The 16,870-nt window shown below is 41.1% G+C and overlaps 1 long non-coding RNA gene across 1 annotated transcript in view; it reads left to right on the top strand.

Moving 5' to 3' along the window:
* Positions 1 to 1,507: 1,507 nt before the first annotated feature.
* Positions 1,508 to 16,870, top strand: part of LOC309386366 — a 58,856-nt gene continuing 43,493 nt past the window's right edge. The window contains exon 1 of the long non-coding RNA XR_014174404.1: positions 1,508 to 1,638. This is a non-coding gene — a long non-coding RNA (uncharacterized lncRNA). The remainder of the gene's footprint in view (positions 1,639 to 16,870) is intronic.

Below are 16,870 nucleotides of genomic sequence, written 5' to 3'. Positions count from 1 at the left end.
GAGGGCAAGCTGTTCCATTGGTTGATTGTTCTCACTGTCAGAAAGTTCCTCCTTATTTCTAGGTTGAATCTCTCCTTGGTCAGTTTCCATCCATTATTTCTTGTCCTGAATATATTGAAACTATGGTTTTTGAGAGAAGGGAAAGGACCTTTGCACATTGCACATTGAACTTCCTAGGATGTTATATTGGTTAAGATCAAGTGTGGTGTATTCTGACCTATTGATTGATTGATTGATTGATTGATTGATTGATTGTGTGCCATCAAGTCATTTTTAACTTCTAGTTACTACATAGGTAATTTTATCCTTGACAATCTATCCCTAACCTGTTCTTTCAAGTCTCCCAAGGATGCATTCATTGCCATTGTAACTGAGACCATCCACCTTGCTGCTGACCCTTATCTTTTCTTTCCTTCCACCTTTTCCAGCCTTAACAGAAGCTTATCTCTCCCTCCTCCTCCTCCTCCTCCTTTTATTATTCTCTCTGGAATCCCTCTGTGAGTACAGCGGGTGATAAATTTGACTAAGAAAGGAATTCACAAGTGTCATTCAAGGGCCGAGAGTCCCGAGGCTTCAAGAAGAACCTGGTCCAAGTAGAAGCTGGGCAATAGCTGTGCCTCAGGTCCTCCTGTCATCCCTGCAGCAACTGTAATGGTTGTATCAATAGTTCTGTTCCCTTCGTCTGTACCACGTCCCTCACATCTTCCAATCCAGCTTTTTTTTTTTTTTTTAGCTAGGGGTGGGGGAGGGATGGGAGAGATATTTTTTTAAAAAACGGCGGTCTTTCTAGCTGGCTTTGTTGCTTGGTTTGCTGCAGCCCTGGGGAGCCATGGAGTTGGCGAGCCAGAGGCAGCCCAGCACCCGGCGTTTTTCCCCCCCTCGGCGGCACCGAGATGCCTCTCCTGGACGCCCGACCTGCCGGTATCTCCCCCCCCCCCGCGCGCTTTCCGCCTTCCGGAAGCCCATCGCTTCGGGCGCTTCGGGCTCTTTTCGTTTCCTCCCATCCCTTGCCCGGCTTTCTGCTCGAACGCTCCGGCTCTCTGGGGCTCCGCATCCTCCCTCTGGAAGTCGCCCAGTCAACCTCCCTCCCTCCTTCTCTCCCTCTCCCTCTCTCTCTCCTTCCCTCCCTCCCTCTCTCTCTCTCTCTCTTTCTCTCCGCCTCTTCGGCCCCGCCGAATCACCGCGTCGTCCAAGCGAGCCCCGCTCCCGTTTCCTCAGTCGAGGTTGGCTATCAGGCTCTCGCTGGGGTTGCTCAGCAGCCCAGCCGATGCGGATAGAGGATGCCCGGGAGCTTTTAAGCGAAAAGAAGGCAAGGCAAGGCGAGAGAGGCTGCTGGTGCAGAAGCAGGCGCAGCACAATGAAGGTGTGAGGGCGAAGCCGGCTGAGCAGAGACTGCGCTGCCTCTCTGGTCCTCCTCCCTCCTCTTCCTCCTCTTCCTCCTCCTCCTCCTCCTCGTCGTCGATCTTCAGTCGCCGTCTCCAGGAGGGGTATGGAGGGAAACGGATGTCCGACTCGCTAAGCAAGCCCTGCTTTGGATCTATCCCCGTGGACGCCTCTCTCTCGAGGAAAATGGTCAATAGAGACATGAATGGCTTTCCTGTCAAGAAGTGCTCCGCTTTCCAGTTTTTCAAGAAGAGGGTAAGAAGAAGCTTGTTGGTGATGCTAAAGCTTATTTGATTGAGGAGCGAATCTCTCTCTCTCTCTCTCTCTCTCTCTCTCTCTCCTCCCCCTCCCTCTCCCCCCTTCTGCCACTCTCTCTCCCCACTCTCTCTCCCCCTATCTCTCCCCCCCTCTCTCCCTTCTCTCTTTCTCTGTCCCTCTCTCTCCCCCCTCTCCCCCTCTCTCTTTCTCTCTCCCCCTCTCTCCTCCCTCTGCCACTCTCTCTCTTTCTGTCTCTCTTTCTCCCTCTCCCTCTCTCCCCCCTCTCGTTAGGAAGGGTCGTTTTACAAGTGCAGTGGAGTGACATCAGGACACTTATTTGTTTTAAACAGAAAGTGGACAAGGAGGGAGTGCATGGCACTACATAAGCATCAGTTTTAAATTTGCAGTCGGGATGAGGCTGGATGGTAGGACGATGCCCGAATAAAAGCTTTATACAAGAGTGGTTCTGTATAAACTGAACTCAGGAGGTTACATTCTGTTTTTTACAGAAATGGGCAATAGTGGCTAGATGGAGCTTCCATGCTCAGAGGCAGTGTATCTTTGAATATCAAAGACAGAGGATGGAGAGGTTTGTTGCCTTTGCATCTTGTGGTGATCTGTTGTGATCTCTCTAGAGGCATCTGGTCGGCTTGTGTTGTGAAGAGTTCGCTAAATTCAATAGATCTTTGATTCAATCCAGCACAACTTTGTTTATGGCTGGATTGTCTGCATTTGGCTGTGTGCTCTCTTGGAGGGGGGGGGGAGGTTTGTTCATTTTTTCTCTCCTCCCTCAGAATTCCTCATCTGAAAATGGGAATGCACCCTGACCTACTTTGCTCCCGCTCTAGAATGGGGATTTGGTCATTGGACAGATGGAACGAACAAACGTTGGCAAAGAACTGGGCATGAAAATAGAAGGCAGATTATTGAGAAAGAGCAAAAGGATGCTTGTCCAGCCCTGTTATAGCCTCTCCCATTGTGTGGCTCTTCTAGCTTTCTCCATTTCTTCATTCAAGCAGTTTGTGACCCTTTCATTCATAATATCCCAAAGTGCTGCATTATTTCGCCTCCATTCATCTCTGGATGCTGAGCTATTTGCAGGTTCAGCAGAACTAAGCCACAGCCTATAATCTACCCAGTAACCAAGGTTTGTTCCGTGCAATCGCGATCCTAGATGCTAAGGCAGGAAAGAAGAACTGGCGACAATTGTTTGCATTGGAAGACTAATACAGAGCTTATTTTGCTTAAATTCTCTGGGTCCTTCTTAGCTTGTTGCACAATGTGATATAACAGATAAGATCCAGTTTGCTTTCGAGGTGGGGGGAAATTGTGCCCATGATGTAATGCTTGGCTGATGATGCCACCTTGTCTGGGTACAAGCTCACAGCTGCCTACAAAGTCTTCCTTGTTAGTCCTGTTAACCGCATCCGCTCTCATTCAGCAGTTCTGGGTTCCATGAGATTTAGCTAATCAACCAGACAACATTTTCTCTCTTAGAACGGCAATATGGAGATCGAGAGCAGATGATTAAGAAACAGGAGCGAAGAGGTTTCTAGCCCTCTTTCTACCTAAATCCTTTCTACAAGGATACGTGTGTGTGTGTGTTTATATTAGAACCATATATTTCGTGTGAAGTACAATAGTAAGACTAAGCAGATTGTGCTGTTCCTTCATTCACCAATTTCCATTCACCCTCTCTCTGCCTTATATGGAGGAGACTGTCACTTCCATTTAGCCCAATGGTTAAATGCAGAAAAGAGATCCCAACCGGAAGCTCCATCTCTCTTAACTCACTACAGCAGAAAGCATGACCCCGTCGCGCACCACAAGGAACTAGTTTCAATGCATGAAGTGGAAAATTGGAAACAATTCCCACAGCTGTGCATTTGGTGTAACAGTACATGGTCTTCTCCCTCTCTCTGTACGGCCATAGGGTCAGGATGCTTTCCCCAGAGTCTCCTTACTTGCAATCTTACATACAAAAGGATAAAACCATTGAGTTTAATAATGTTTACTCCTAGTTATAAGTGACAGTCACAGCCATGGTCTTAGGTAAGGCCACAATTAGTCTTTGACAGATGGGCTTTCTACAAAGACATTGGCATTATTGTGGAGAAAGATTCATTATAGGGCTGTGATGGCAAACCTATGGCAGGCGTGCCAGAGGTGGCAGCAGAGCCCTCTAGGTGGGCATGCACGCCCTCAACAGCTGCTCTTCCGTTTTCCAGTGTGCACATGCATGCTGGCCAACTGGTCTTTGTGGGCACTGGAGCACTGGAAAACAGCCAAAAAACAGGCCATTTTTCAGGCTGGTTTAAAACGCCCCCCCCCCCCCCCAAATGACCTGGAAACAGCCAAAAAACAGGCATGCATGTGCCAACCAGCTGGGCTTCACATTTCTGATGCTCCACTGCGCTTTCTGGTTTGGGCACTCGGGGCCAAAAAGGTTCGCCATCACTGTTATAGGGTATCCTATTCACATTCACATTTGTTTAGTTTGTTTTCTGTACAGGTAGACTTCAACTTGCAACCATTTTTTTTTAGTAACAGTTACGATGGCACTGGAAAAAGTGACTTATGACTATTTTTCACACTTACGACCATTTCAGCATTCCCTCCCCTCCCCCAGTCACACATGGTCAAAATTCAGATGTTCAGCAATTGACATGTATTTAAGGTGTCCTACTGTCTCAGAGTCATGTGATCAGCTTTTGAGACAAGCAAAGTCAATGGGGAATGTTCACTTAACAACTGTGTTATTAACTTATTGTTGTAGCCCGCCAGTGGCCAGCAGAGCTGGCAGCAGATTCTGACAATGAGGAGGCTGGGGAGGAACACAGGCCAGTCCTGGAGTCTGGAGAAGGCTCTGATGAGGGCTCTATGTCAGAGGCAGAGAGGGGGTCAGAGCCGTATGTCAGTTATCAGCTGCCTTCAGAGTCAGACATCAGATGAGGCAGATGAATAATTAGAGCCTATTCCCAGTGTGCGCGTGCACAGAGTTCCCAGACGAAGGGAACCTGCTAAAGAACAGGGGTCAGCTTGGGAGTAAGGCCACAGGTGGACGATGAATGGCCCCACTCAGAGGAAATAAAAGAGGAGTGAAAAGGGAGTGGAGTTTGCAGGAGACAATTAGTTCGTGAGACTCCTTGCCAAGCTTTGCAGATATCGGCCTGTCAGCTCTCCAAGCCAGATAAGGTCTGTGACTGTAAATCCTCCCTTGAAAGACTTTGCTGGATATGAATGAGCAGAATTCACAGTAAATTAATAAAAAGGTTTGTTTGTTTTTGGTCAGGACAAGGAGTTGCTTCATGGTTTGGGAAAGCCGAGGTCAGAACACTTATACAACTGTAGTGATTCACCTAACCACTGTGGCAAGAAAGGCCGAAAAAACAATAATACAATACAATACAATAGTAGAGTTGGAAGGGACCTTGGAGGTCTTCTAGTCCAACCCCCTGCCTAGGCAGGAAACCCTATACCGTTTCAGACAAATGGCTATCCAACATCTTCTTAAAGACTTCCAGTGTTGGGGCATTCACAACTTCTGGAGGCAAGCTGTTCCACTGATTAATTGTTCTAAATAGGACAAAACTCACCAATTGTTTTGCTTAGCAATGGAAATTGGCTCAATTGGGATTGTAAGCTGAGGACTACCTGAAATTGAATTGTAATTGTCTATCAGAATAGGTCTTTGAAGCTTTGTTGGGGGTTATCACTGCAGCATGCCAAAACCTCTTCCCTCTCCCAGTGCTATTTGGAATGGCATCCCTGTTGGACACATGTCTCATATAAAAAAATGTCAACATTACTTCAGCTGACGCCTTTTCATTTTCTCTCCCATGCTCATCAATCTATACATTCTTCTGACTGAACGGTGGAATGTGAGAAATGTGCGCCATAATAATTGCTGGTTTGTCTGAACACCCATGCCTTGTGTTAGGTTCACTTGAGATGAAATTCCATTTGAAGAGACTTGTGGCTTCTAATCACACAGTGCTCCAGGCCAAAGCAAATTCTCATTTCTCCATCTGCATAGTCCCAATCAGAGACATTAGAGGTCATGGCACCTATTTATTTCTTTAGAAAAATGTTTCTGCTCATCTTGACCCACCTATTGCCCTGCCAATAGATAAACCAACTTTCTCAGTAGAGACTACAGTGCTTGATGTGAGTCCCATTGATAGCTAGTTCATCACTGGAATAATATTTGGGTTACATAGCAGCTCAAACCTCACAGGTATAGAGTGCGTGGCTTAGGGTATTCTGTAGATACCCGAAGAAAAATATATTCAAAGTTATGGGAAATTGGAAATTACATGGGAATGCACAAGAGCTTAATACTGGTTTTAAGTTCAACCACATATTCTAAATTTTACTTATCCTGATTTCTTCCACATGTTTACCTAGTCTGGTAGTAGTACTCAATGACTAAAAGATACATGTGATGTTGTAATAAAATATCTGCTGAGTTCTGCTGAAATTCTTATTGCTAGGTATTGCAAATGTAACCAAAATAACAAACAGTAGTGTATCTTAGGGCAAAATACTTGCTATTGCTTCCATTGCCACTGGCATTAAAAGTAAAATGGTTTGCATGCAAACTCAAAATGCATTTTCGTGTGTGTGTGTGTGTGTGTGTGTGTGTGTGTTGTGTATAAATTCATTTTCAAGTCAATATCAGAATAATTTCATAAACATACTGTATATTTCAAAATAGGAAAAGAAAAGTGGTAGAAATCAATACAATAACAGGTTGGAAAGAGTATCATACAAAGAATGTGTTGTTCAACAAAACATGAAGCTAGTCCATTGTAATTTTGCGCAAAAGTTTTGGTAAGCCCTACTAGCAAGCTATGCTGATCAAAAGGGAACTTTTGAGCCAAGCTGATGGTGCAGCTACACAAAATGATGAATTACAGTAGAGTCCTTTGGCACAGTTTCTGCCATGTTAGTGTGTTTGACCTTGGGAAATGCACTCCCTTACAATTCTGCTGCAAATGTCCCATGCAAACCCTGTAGAGTCACGGGTCTGCAAGACTATTATTTCACAGGGGTATTGTGGGCGGGAGAGTGTCAAAATCTCCAAAAACATAGGTGTGATACTCCAACCAAATACCTACAACCTTTTGTACAGGGATGGAAATCCCACCCCAATTGCTTCACCTTCCAGTGAAATTAGGAACATGTTTTGCTTAAACTCAACATATATTTCTACCAAAGAGTGGAAGGCCAGCATCTTATGATGCTGACTATTTGTGTAACTGCCAGATTTTTATTAAAAGTTGTCTGTGGGTGGAGGGCAGATGGCCTGTTACTGAGTTTGACTAAGTCAGGGGTTTTCAGACTTTTTTAGGCCATGGATTTAAACAAAGTCCCAGTATCAAGAGGCAAAGTTGTAGTGATAAAAACTGGGCTGCCCTGGAGTGAACTTTAATTCTTTTGCCCTTAGTCTCTCAGATAACGTCAAGTTGTTTCAGAGCACTGAAACACATTTTTAAAGATCCTAACCAAGTCACGCTCAAGGCAAAAGAGAGGTGCAAGGCTTTTGATTGAGGAGATAGGAGGACCAGGGAGTTGCTTGCATCGTCCTAATAGATACATCCCATTGAAAATCATATTCAGATTAATGTTACGAGACCAATTGTTAATATAAAGCCATATCATTCACTGTGGAATAAGGTTACATATTCTAAATAAATTCTTGCTTTTTCTGGTGCTGATTATGAGTTGAGAGTGAACAATAAAAATCATTGACAAGGTAAATAAAAAAATAATTTGGATGCAATTCCACGCGATCATTTTTTGCTTAACAAAACCTGCATATTTCCTATTTCTATTTTTCCTGTGTACGCCATTCTTGGCATTCCTAACACACAAATTCAAATTTGTATTGAGCTGGAGTCCCAAATATTCTGCTACTGAGAAATTATTACTGAGTAATGTGAATGGCTTTTATTGTAACCCAGACTAAATGTAAGAAGTTTGAATAGAATCAATTTTCTTGAGGAAAGATCTGTTGTATTACTTACTTCCATAAAGATCTGTGGTTCAAATTATTCTCACATCAGTGCTATATTCACACAGCCTATGCCCAGGCTAGAATTCAAGACCTATTACTTTGCAGAGATTGGTTTGCAAGCTACACTAGTCCAGCAATATCCAACTAGATCCCTAATATACTAAAATTTTATATATAGGGACAAGAAAGTTGATTCAGATATGATATTAGTTATATCCAATAATATCAGGCATCTAAAGAATCCCTTTTCACTTTGTCCTTGTGATTTATAAAAAGTTTTCAGTTATAGTGGGAATGAACAAAGTATTCACTCTATGAGCAATGAAACTGACTTTCAGTAAACAGGAAATAAATGCATTCTTCTCCTTGTCTCCGCAACCCTATAGTCATAAGTGCACGAAAGCAATAATGTACAATTCATAATTGATATGCACCCTGAAGCAATATCCTGAAATGCATTCTGTATGCATTCCTGCAGTCTGAGCTTGTTTCTTTTCCCTGAAGTTCATGTCATCAGCTTAAAATATGGTACAAGCAGAGTCTCTGTATTACATGATTTACCAGTACTAACACACAAATAAGTTATACACATAGCCACCCACACACTGTTAGGGCTGCTAACTGAAAGCAGAAGGTCAAAAAGAAATAAAATGCAGACAATATAGATTATTTCATTCACGTGAACCTATTTTACATAAGTATGTAAGCTTTTCAAAAAACGGGAAAAATCACTTTGAATTCAGTTACATCCATTAACAGATCTTAGTAGTTTTCTTGGCATGGTATGGAAATGGTCTGCCTTTATTTTCTTCTGAGATGTTTGTTAGTTTTTCTGTTTTTACTTCTCCATCAAGAAATATGTGGGAAATGTTAATTTGTTTCAGAAAATAACCTTTAAAAAATATCTTCAAAAAGAGCAAAATTAAAGACCAAATCATTTACTTTTTCAGGTGCTGTCAGATATATTCCCCTATCCCCCCAAAGGAGAGACACTGGCTTATTTGAAATAGAATATTTAATTTATTTATTTATTAAATTTATATCCTGCCCATATCTCACTGCAAAGTGACATCAACATTAATTAAAGGGAAACAGATCACTCATCCATCAATTCAGTTCCGTGAACAAGCTCACTAAATTAAACAAAAACCGCATACCTCCAGACCATATAATTATAGTGGTACTTTGGTACTCAACTGCTTTGAAACTCATCAAATTTAGTATTCAATTCATTTTGATATGAAAGTTTTGTCCCGGTACTTATCATTTATTTGGTACTCAATGCAAAAGCTAGAGCTAGTTGATGTCAGCTGCCTTGTAACCCACTACATTATTCCATATGGGAAAAATTCATTTGGTACACATCATGCCTCCTGGAACGAATTAGGGATGAGATACCACCTATACTTTATCTTAAGTTTGTCAAGCTAAACAAATGTTTTCCTTTCAAAACCTTATGCCTTATCATTTGAACTGAAATTTATTTATTTATTTATTTCCCTTCTTTCTTTTTCTTTCTTTCTTTCTTCTTACTTACTTACTTTCTGTACTTATTGATTTATTTCATTGATTTATTTTATTTCTAAACTGCATCATCTCCCTTACTCTGATTAACCACTGCATTTCTACTGGCTAAATACTAAAATTAGGTGATTTCAGAAATACTTCATTCAATTTTTTGCTACTATTGAGGCAGGCTATATAAACAAATCTCCCTTCATTCATTTATTATTTCTTGTAAGCCAGGCTATCTCTGGGTTCTTAATTTCTACTGGTCCCATCATCCTAACCCCTGTACATTTGCACAAAGATTTTACATGTACATTCAGATATAGGGGGATTTGTGGAAGGATTTTGAGTCAGCATTTTCATGACAACTCCATGGGTTTTTTGTGAATTATCATTGTTAAATAGGTTAGATAGGTTTTTCTATATTCTTAAATTTTAATTTTCCTTAAAAGTTGTAGAATGTCTTTTTTTTTTAATCTAACACAATATTCTGCAAAATGAAGTTCTGGCAATAAACTTATTCATTTCTTTTTTTTAATCCAAGTAAGTTCTGATTGTGGGGAGAATATATTTGAAATGCATTTGCTATGTTATCTAACATAAACAGTTGACACCTTTTTTGTAGGTCTAAATTGTCTCCAGATGGTTTTAATAAGAGCTCTTTTGAAGTGCAAGTTTTTATTCTTTCATTTATCTTGGCTTTTCATTCTGCAAAGAAAGGCTAATTGCTCAGCCTGTTATGATAGATCAGCTCCAAATTTCATGAAATCATGTGGTGCAACATCAAATTGTGCAGTGTGGGAGAAAGAGAGAAGAAAGGGAAAATGGGTTGCAGTTTCACAACTTCTGAAATGATGCTCTGCTTAAGCCCTGTGACAGATAAAAGCAGTAAACTCAACTATCTCCAATCTTACTAAAAGAAAGCTTATTTATCTGCTGGATAAAGGCTAAAAAGACAAATAGATGATGAATAAGAACAAGAATGCAGCCTTCTCCACAAGACAGGGGAATTAATTTTCTTTGCTTTTGAAAATCTGAAGCTAGGATTTATGAATCACAATGCTGATAATGGACTTGGTTCACTTTTTAAAAATAGATAGTGATTTTTCTATCAACTTTCTTAAGGCAGTGGAAAGAAGACATGGAAGACAAAAGAGAAAATTCTTGTTTTCCTTTCATTATAATTTCAAATAAATGTAAAGTTTATTTTCAGGCCAAATGTCTTCCAAGATAGGTTTTGAAAAAATAATATAGCTTCATAGAAGAATAAAATATAATAAAATTCTTTATTGGCCAAGTGTGATTGGACACACAAGGAATTTGTCTTTGGTGCATATGCTCTCAGTGTACATAAGACAAGATACATTCATCAAGAATCATAAGGTACAACAAAATTGAAATAGTATGCTTCTGACTGACAGAAATCCTTCTGTTCAGGTAACAAAATATATTTCTGTGACTCTTGCATGTATGATCCATTCTTGCAAGCTTCTTCACTGGTTTTGCCACCAACTTGTATGTCTTTCCCAGTCCCAGTTTTAACTCTGTCTTCCTCCTGGCATGGTCCAGTTTTGAAGTTCTAAAAGTATTTCTGAGTGCATTATACATAACTAGGCATAATTTTCATCCTAACCTGAATTTGTTGTCACAGTATAATCTCTCTGTCCAAATTTGGATTTTCTTCTTTGTGATACTGAATCTGGTAGTATTTTTATTTCCAACATCAACCAACCAGATGCTTCCAGCTGTTTACAAAGATGATATACCTGTGATGGCCTTTTACTGCTGTTTGTTCCTATAATCTAGAATGTGAAGCTACTCTGATATTGAAGAAAACAATTCCATTGAACTTATCAAGCTAACAGTTTATTTATCATCAATGTTTGTACTTTCAAAATCATTTCTATCTCACCCCATGTCATAAATCTTATGTGAGATACAAGAAGTACAAACAATAGATATTAAAATACAAGCACACTTGCAGCACTATGAAGTCATTACTTGCAAACAAGCCAAATCTCACTACCCTGATAATTAAGATAAAAAAGCTTATATTGGATAATCAATTCAAAGAGCTTTAACCAAGCAACAAATAAAGTCAAGTTTAGCAACAATTTCAGGGTATGTTTGAATATGTTCTACAACCCACTTCCAAAGGTTGTGATTGGCAGCTAAAAAGATTTGGGTTTCAGTAGTACTAAATTGAAACATCTCCAGGAGATTACAGGACTGGAGGCTGGATCAAACATTAAAATAATATCTGGAAAAAGTCAGTGACAATTTATTTCCATATAGTTGCCAGTTGAGTGTCTCTATGAAATAAGTAGGATTCAAGCTTGACTGGATCAAAAACCCCTCAGATTTAATTTGAAAATTAACAAGAGGGATAAAAGAGGCCATTTATGTTAACATTGAGCAGCCATCTCTCAACAGAGGGGGAGGGATGAGACACCACCTATCCCCTGTCTACAATGCAGTCCTTTTCAGCAGTTTCCACACCCATTTGCACCCTGGGGAACCCAGAGGTGGGTTCCTACCAGATTGGCCCAGTTTGGCTGAGTAGATAGTAACTCGGCCTGCCACGACTCCGAACCGGTTCATAGTGGCCACCTATGGTGCCACCATCTTTTTTATTACTGTTCATGCACGCGTAGCAAGCATCAAATGTGTGCGCGCCTGAAGCGCATCCCTGAGTGCCGTAGAAGAAGCTGGAACCCACCCCTGGGTGACTCTGAGGGGAAAAAAACATAGCCCCCCCCCAAGTGGTCTCAAGAGCTCTCAGGAACAGTGCTAATGACCAGATGACTGCAAAGAAATACAATCCTTCCACCACCACCACCACCCACCACCCACCAATCCTGTCAGAACCTACCCTTCCATCCCCCCACCATCCAGTCTTAACTCTCAGCACCCGTCCTTCTACCCCCACCCCCATCACATGGCACGCGTGCCACAGGTGGCACATGGAGCCATTTCTCAGGGCAGGCGAGGCACTGTCCTGAGCGTGCTGGCCAGCTGACTTCAGCCTTTTTTTGAGGCCACTTTTCACCCTCCCAAGGCACCAGAGGCTTTATAGGAGCCTGGGGAGGGTGAAAACAGCCTCCCCCACCCCCCAGGAGGCCCTCCGGAGGCTTCAGGATCTTCCCTGAAGCCTCCGGAATGCAAAAAGCCGGCCCCACCGGCAAACTGGAAATTTAGGAACAGACTTCTGTTTGCTCGTAGGGCTGATTTTAGCCCTCCGGAGCCTTCAGGGACCTTCCAGAGGCTTCCCTGAATGCTCTGGAGGGCTAAAGTCGGCGCTACGAGCAACCTGTAAGTGCTCGTAGGGTCATTTTTTGCCCTCCGGAGACTTCAGGGAAGCTCCATCACAACTGAGGGAGTTAAAACAAGTCCAGTTGCCTTTTGAAAAAGCGCCTTTGAGGCAACTACAACCTGGATGCCTGAGAATCCCCACAGACAAAACATCAAAACATTTTTCATTCAGAGTGCCACAAATGAGAAGGTTCTCTCATTAGTCTTGCCTCCTGGGATATATCACGCAGGAGTTAGGCCATTATTTTTAGCCCTTTCCACCACCACTGCTTGCAAGAACAGATATTGCAGCATCTCCAATAGAAGGCTGCCAATCCCTGAGCTCATCCAGCAAAGGGGAGCTTTCCATCTCCCTACATAATTGGTTCTGTGATAAAAGTGCAGTTATTGTTGAAAATGTCCTTCGAGGGTAATCTGCTTTCTTGTAATGTTAGACCTTCTCTTTGAATCCTGAACTCTTGGATGACTAGAAAAACATGGCCTTCTTCCTTACGAGACCCCTTCAGATATTTGAAGGCAGTTCTCATCACTCAGCTTTCTCTTCCTAAAACTTCATGCATCACCTTCCTTCTTTCCTTCCTGGCTCCCCGCCTCCCCTTCTATGACTAACTATTCAATCTTCTTGTTATCTTATTCTTCCCTGAAGGTATTCCAAATATTTGTCCAAATTCTTCTTAGTGCGATGAACAGAACAGATAGAATCGAGTCTATTCTTTTAGGTAACATCTTTCAGAATTGATTTCTTGTTCTTGCACTGAACATTTTTTTTCTCTAGGATTGACTGTTTTCTCTAAGTATAGTTTGCAGGCAAAGAGGAGGAGATAAATTGCAAATAGGTGCAGACTGCATGGAACAATGTATTGAGCCTGTGGGCTTGCCCCTGGGAAATGCCAGGTTGAAGAATTATTTGCCTGTAACTATATTTAAGGTCATCTGTAGTTGCCTGGCTCTAGAAAATTGCATTTCCAGTTTAATTCATCTGAAAGATTCCTTATGCTTTGTTTTCTTGCAATACTGCCATTCGAAAACCAGGAAAAGTTCCAAGAAAGGGCTGCAAACTAGACTCTTTAGGATGATAATGATTTTTCCTATGGGGAATATCAAAAATGCCAGCTAGATCTGGGCTAGCTGCCTATTTTTTAACAGAGCCCTACAGCTATAGAAATAAGTGGAAGCAATTTCTCTCTCTCATTTCCCTTACTCTCAGTTTGATTATAGTAAATAGCATTTTGAAGAATTTTTTTTTAAAAAAAATAGGTGATGCAAATGTTGTTCCCATCATGCTTTACTCCAAAGCCAAATCAACTAAATCACCAAAATTCAATTGTTTTTAGTAAAAAATACTTAGCATCTTTTTGGCTGAATCTTAAGTGTGCTTTTATTATCAAGGAAGGCAGATTTCTCTTGGCACTGCCTGTGCCATGCAGCTGGAGAAGAAGACACGCTTCCGAGAAGTTGATACTTGTGTACAGATTTAGTTTGAAATGTATAAATAAGCCGATACTAAGGCCAGACAATTGTTTAACCCACCATAAGTCCAGTTTAGGCATATGAAACACTGAATGACCCGAGTAGTGCTCTTCAAATTCCTAAATGTAACAAAAATAAAGGGAATAAATAATGAGGACTAGTGGAGAGCTTGTTTTTCTTTGTACTATGGATTGGGTCAAAAGATCACAGAGGGTAGAATATTCTGGCTCCAAAGCATAACCGTTTTCTTTGGCCTTGAACACTATGCATCTTAAATATAAGCACATGATAGATTAAAAATATTACTAAAGCATTACAAAATGCTAAGTTGGAGGCATCATCATTTGCTTTTGCCCCTCAAGCAGCAAAAATTGGGGGGCCTCCCTCTCCCTTTGATCTCTAGCTTAAGGGCAAGACTAAAATCACAAGGAAGATTGCTTTGAAACTCCTGAGCAATGATTCTATAAACATAAAAGGAGTAGGGGAAACCTGTCAGAAGGCTAAAAAGGGGGAATTAGGACAAAGGAAATATCCATTCTTCTGCTCTTAGTTCTCATCTGAGGCAGTCCTGTTCTGTTTTTATTTCTTTTATTTTTCCTAAACCTTTGTTTCTTTGGGTTAGTAATTGCACAAAAGTGATGTGGGACCAGGAGAAGAAAAGCAGAAAATCTATGAAAAGGAAGGAAGTAGAAAGAAAGAAAGAAAGAAAGAAAGAAAGAAAGAAAGAAAGAAAGAAAGAAAGAAAAGGAAGGAGAGATAAAAAGAAGGAAAGAAAGAGAAGGAAGGAAGGAAGGAAGGAAAGAAGGAGAGATAAAGAAAGAAGGAGAGAGAGAGGAAGGAAGGAGAAAGAAAGAAAGAAAGAAAGAAAGAAAGAAAGAAAGAAAGAAAGAAAAAAGAAAGAAAGGCAGGAAGGAAGGAGAGATAAAGAAAAAAGGAAGGAAAGAGGGAGAAGGAAAGGAAGGAAGGAAGGAAAGAGAGATAAAGAAAGAAAGAAAGAGAAAGAAAAAAGAAGGAATGAAGGAAGGAATGAGAGATAAAGAAAGAAGGAAAGAAAGAGAAGGAAGGCAGGCAGGAAGGAGAGATAAAGAAAGAAGGAAAGAGATAGGAAGGAAGGAGAGATAAAGAAAGAAAAAGAAAGAAAGAAAGGAAGAAGGAAGGAAGGAAGGAAGGAAGGAAGGAAGGAAGGAAGGAAGGAAGGAAGGAAGGAAGGAAAATTAGAGAGGCCTTTCTTTCACTTTAGGTGAATAACGCAAAGGAAAAGATGGTGCTTGGTTCTTATTTTTCATATAAAAGCTGAATGGATTTGCAGGCTCCACCACGTGGATCAAATGGACTAAGAAGAATTGTGAAAGCCTCATTTTGACATTTTTTACTGTATGTCAGCTATAGCTGCCTCCAGAAGGAGAAACAGGACTAGTTATCCTAGACTCGCTTGTCTGATGATCATGATTGCAGCTTTGTCCTCATAAATCATCTCAACCATCTTGGTATTCTTCCTTGTAATCCATCTAGCTAGCAAGGCTGGGGCCAGGAAGGAATTACCTTTTCTCCAAAATACTTGTATGTCAGGTTGGCTACGAAAGCTGGAGAATAGATATTTTCTTCTTGTCACTGCTGAATGTTGTTCAACATTTCAAGAACTGTATTTCCCAGACAGCATCCCTAACGATCTGATATTTGTGCCAAAGAAAGAAGTATGTGAGTGTGCTTTTCCATCCCTGCCAAAATTAATCAGAAGACAGAAGTCCTAAATATGCGACCGGTTTGCAAATATTCCTCTCTTAGGCAACGAAGGTATGACTGCATATATCTGATAAAGCAGAGTTTTGGCTTTTCTGTAATTTTCCTGAAAGATGCTAAGAAGTTACTGTTTTTGCCAATACAAGTGAAACTTTGAGCACTTATTTCACATTCTTCAAGTACAAGTACTCCTCAACTCACAATTGAGCCCAACATTTATGTTGCTAAGTGAGAAATTTGTTAAGTGTGTTTTCCTCACTTTACGACTTTTCTTGCCACATTGGTTAAGTGAATCAGTGCAGTTGTTAAATTAAAGATACGATTGTTAAGTGAATCTGGTTTCCCCATTGACTTTGCTTGTCTGAAGGTTGCAAAACTTGATTACATAACCCTGGGACACTGTCACTGTCATAAACGTGAGTCCATTGCCAAGCATCCAGATTATATTACCATGGGGATGCTGCAATGGTCATAGGTGTGAAAAACGGTCGTGAACTGTTGGAAGTCAAAGTCTACCTGTAGTAGATAGCTTGAAACAGAGGTGGTATTCACCCAGTTCTTACAGGTTCTGGAGAAGCAGTAGCGGAAATTTTGAGTACCATATTTTTCGGAGTATAAGATGCACCAGAGTATAGGACGCACCCAGGTTTTGAAGAGGCAATTTTTTAAAAAAAGTAGGTAGGTAGATAGAGGGATAGGTAGGGAAAGAGAGAGAGTAGTTAGATGGGTAGGTAGATAGATAAAGGGATAGAGAGAGAGAGAAATAGAGAGAGAGAAATAGAGAAATACAGTAGGTAGGTAGGTAGGTAGGTAGGTAGGTAGGTAGGTAGGTAGGTAGGTAGAGAGAGAGAGAGTAGGTAGGTAGGTAGATAGAGGGAGAGAGAGAGAGAGAGAGAGAGAGAGAGAGAGAGAGAGAGAGAGAGAGAGAGAGAGAGAGAGAGAGAGAGAGAGAAATACAGTAAGTAGGTAGGGAGAGAGAGAGTAGGTAGGTAAGTAGATGTGTATTTATCCATGTGCTGGACAAAGAAATCACTGACAATCTGCAGCACCTAAGACTTTGTTTCTGCTGGCACAGCACTTGATCAATCTAATTCTCATCACTCACTTTAACTAAAGAGCTTTCCGAAAGGAAAAAAAAGTTTTGCACTGCAAACCTCTCAAAAACAGCCCGTTTTTTGT

The sequence above is a fragment of the Natrix helvetica genome, assembly GCF_964273705.1.
Source record: "Natrix helvetica genome assembly, chromosome: 2".
Classification (NCBI taxonomy): Eukaryota; Metazoa; Chordata; class Lepidosauria; order Squamata; family Natricidae; genus Natrix; species Natrix helvetica.
This window is presented reverse-complemented; position numbering and strand designations above follow the sequence as displayed.